This window comes from Capra hircus, unplaced genomic scaffold (assembly GCF_001704415.2).
Source record: "Capra hircus breed San Clemente unplaced genomic scaffold, ASM170441v1, whole genome shotgun sequence".
Classification (NCBI taxonomy): domain Eukaryota; kingdom Metazoa; phylum Chordata; class Mammalia; order Artiodactyla; family Bovidae; genus Capra; species Capra hircus.
The window spans coordinates 3,010-6,696 of record NW_017201420.1 but is presented as its reverse complement, the minus strand read 5'-3'; the positions used below and the strand labels follow the sequence as shown (position 1 = coordinate 6,696).

At 43.4% G+C, this 3,687-nt stretch overlaps 1 pseudogene; it reads left to right on the top strand.

The window, feature by feature from the left end:
• Nucleotides 1–808: 808 nt before the first annotated feature.
• On the top strand, nucleotides 809–1,422 carry LOC108635058 (annotated as a pseudogene).
• The last annotated feature ends 2,265 nt before the right edge of the window (nucleotides 1,423–3,687 follow it).

The following is a 3,687-nucleotide window of genomic DNA, read 5'->3' as shown; positions in this document are numbered from 1 at the left end:
GCCTCCATGAAGGAAGCTGGCTATGCTAGTGCTCATCTCATGTTTTCCTTATCTCTGTGCTCCCTGATGTTCAAGGTCCAAATAGTTTTCCAATTTGGAAGATCAACTCTACTGTCATCAGCGAAAAAGAAGTCATGTATTTTACTTTCATTGTGTTTTACAAATCTGTCATTCCATGATGAATCAGGATAATAACCTTATCACGTAACTACACATTATTTGACACCTGCCTTAGATAAAATTTTATCCACAGCATGTTGACAGAGTCAACATGAATGTAACTACTTCAGAGAGATGATTTGAGGAGAGGAGGAAACACTTTCCATAGAGGGAGCCTTCTCTAACCCATGGGAATCAGAGACACAAGGAAGGAACCTCTGACTATTCCATCTAGAAACTGTACTGGGGTTTCTTGCGAAGCTAGAGATACCTGTGCCATGCAAAAAATTATGGAAGTAATAATAGACTATTCCCCAAGCACGCTTATGTTTAGGACTCTGCTTGTTAAGGTCCTGTCCCATTCTCCTGTATGTACCCCACAAACTGTTACCAGGAGAAATAGGTCAGACCAGACCTGTGGTGCAAAATTTTCAAGATCACCACAGAGGGCGGGTCTTCCTTCAGATGGGTTCCTCACTGTATTCAGGAGCTGATTCACTTGCCTGCTTTGTAGCCACAAGACAGAATATTGCTGCAGTACAGAAAGGGGCTCTCAGTTTCTGAGCGAGGAGCTTCTGTAACATTCAGATGGAGACTAGATTTCTTAGATGGTGTATTGCAGGGAACAAGGATCGTTTTTTTTTGAGACATGCATTCTGCCACTCACTCAGTTCTTCTGATCATCTTAATATTCAGTAAGTAACATTTTATCCTACACATTAATGATTTTTAATATTCCTATGATTATAGGTAAGTTTTATTTTTCTTCTCTGGATGAAATCTGTCCTCCTGTTCATTTCTAACATAACGAAGTGATTCTCTTCCAGGAGGGACCAATGGTGACTCAGTGAGCCAGACAGAAGGCCCAGTGACTGTCTCCAGAGGGGGGCTCTCATGACCCTGAACTGCACTTACCAGACGGCTGATTCGGCTTCCTATCTTTACTGGTACGTCCAGCATCTCAACAAAGCTCTTCAACTCCTCCTGAAGGGCTCGGCGAGAGACCCAAAGCCAAAGAGTGAAGGTTTTCAGGCCACTCTTGTTCAGGGTGACAGGTCCTTCCACCTGCAGAAACGGGCAGTGCAAGCATCAGACTCGGCTGTGTACTACTGTGCTCTGGGTGACACAGTGACACAGGGCTGCGGGGGAGCTGAGCACAAACCCAGAGTGCAGATGGGGCTCTGGCTGTGGGCAGCCCTGCACGGGGGTGGCTCTTTCTGTCTTAGGTGTTTTATGCTAGCTGTGCTGTTGTTTGTGTACTAAGTCATGTCCAACAGTTTTTGCGACCCTGTGACTGTAGTGGGCTCTTCTGTCCATGGGATTTCCAGGCAAGAAGACTGGAGTGGGTTGCCGTTTCTTTCCCCTGGAAATTATCCTGACCCAGGAATGGTACCCATGTCTCCTGTTTGTCAGGCAGATTCTTTACTGCTGATCCACCTGAGAGACCCTGTTTTATGCAGAGGCATCATCAAAGTACTTCCAGCTCTGAAGCTCAGTGCCAAGAACCCTGCAATTTTTCGATTGGTCTATAGAGAGGAATCTGGGAGGAACAGTGAAAAGAGGAATCTAAAGGCCTTCTCCAGAAATGCCTGTTTTTAGCCCAGTCACATTTATCCAGATGGCATAGAATTCCTGAAAGTGACATTAACTCTGTTCAGTGACAGATCAGTTGATATATGCTGAAATATGTCACAACCTGTTGATGGAAACTCCAGGCACCTCGTTCATGGATGAATGTATGGCCTTGAAGCTACTGTCTGAGTGTTATAATTCAGACCAGAATTTTTGTGTCTTGCTGAGTTTCACCTGCAGACACTCCATCTTTAGTGACTGGGGCCTTCACACTGTCTTCCCTTGACTTTTCCACCTCTTATGGTTGCTCAAGAAATGCTGCTGCTGTGAGTCCCATGAAGATGGTTTCCTGAGAAGATATTCCTTCTGTCAAGGGCCCCATGGGCCAGAGCAGTCTAGTCAGTGAACCTTTTGTGCATGAGGTGTCTTGCTTATATGTTGGTGACACAGCTCCACCCGCATCTTGTCATCATGGCAGCTCTTTACAGAATGCTGGGTCATGATCCCGATTCTGGTCTTGAGGATCTGTGCTGTGAGAAATTCTGGACATAAGCATGACCACGGAACCTGACATATTATCTTTATCGCTGTATTGAGGCTCTGATCCTTTTGAAATGTGTCAAATTCAGTGACCAAGCACTCAGTCCATTAGTGAAAAGAGGGCACATGGACTTTGGTTGACCGGGATTCTAAATTCTTGACATATTCACAAATGTTCCCACAGCAGAGGAGCAGAAAACAGAGAAATGTGTGGCTCTCACTGTAACTTGCAATGAATAAAACTCACTGAGAGAAATCGTCCTGGCATTCTGGAGGTCTCTGAACCTCACCGTCCCTTTATCCTCTTGTATGATTCTGTGGGACTGACAGGTACAGATGAAGGTTTTGCAGAGCCTGAGTCTTCTCTGATTTCAGAGGCTCTTCTTAAGAAAAAGAAAATGAAATTGCAGAATCTAGTTTCTTGGGCCAGGACAAGGGATCCTGAATACAGCTGAATTTGCTTTATGGTAAACCCTCTTCATAAATTTAACCCTCCTCTTTAAGATGAAAGCATTATAACCATCTTACTTTTGCCTGATATTGGCAGATTAGAACCCCCCAGGACTTTCTGTCCCAGCACTTGATCTGTAATTAATATGAGTATTTTCAGCTCTATCACTTTTTAAATAACAGCTTTATAAAGATGATTCACATATCATCACCTTCACGCTTTTAACTGTACAATCGAGTGGTTTGCATGTTCACAGAGTCGTGCAGTCATCAGTACTATCTGATTCCAGAACACCACCCAGGAAGAAACTTGGTGCCCATTAGCAGTCACTCCATTCCCTGTTTCCCCAGAAAGGGCATCCACTTCTCTGTTCTCTGTCTCTGTGGATGTGACGGTTCTGGGCGTTTCCTAGAGATAGAATCGCTCACATATGACTGTTTGTACCTGTCTTCTTTCGCCTCGTGGAGTCTCTCCATGGCGTGTCTCCATATCAGCTCTCCACTACGCCTTATGGTCACTTAATAGGCTGCTCTGCGATACACCTATTCTCCTTATCCATTCTTCACTTGAAGAGTGATTGTTTTGGAAACATTTTGGTTATTTCCACTTTTTAGCTCTTATAAATAATGCTGGTATGAGCACTCATGTGCAGGAGCTCTATTGCTCTAAGAGAATGTACGTTCAGTTAGAGGTTCGACTTTTTTGTGTTTTCATATTTGTTTCATTTCATTTTGCTTTATTTGGTACCAACATTTCCTTGGATGTACAATGAGTAAGTACAAGAGAAAATGCTCTTTAAAATTATGATTTCATGCTTACATGAGATATAATCATTCCAAGTTATACCTGCATTCATTCAGGAAAACTTTTTGAGCACCTACTCATATGTGTCAGTCATATGAATAAGTGTTGAGAATATAGTAGACATGACCGAGTCTCCTGCTTCAGGATTGTATTGCTTTAAG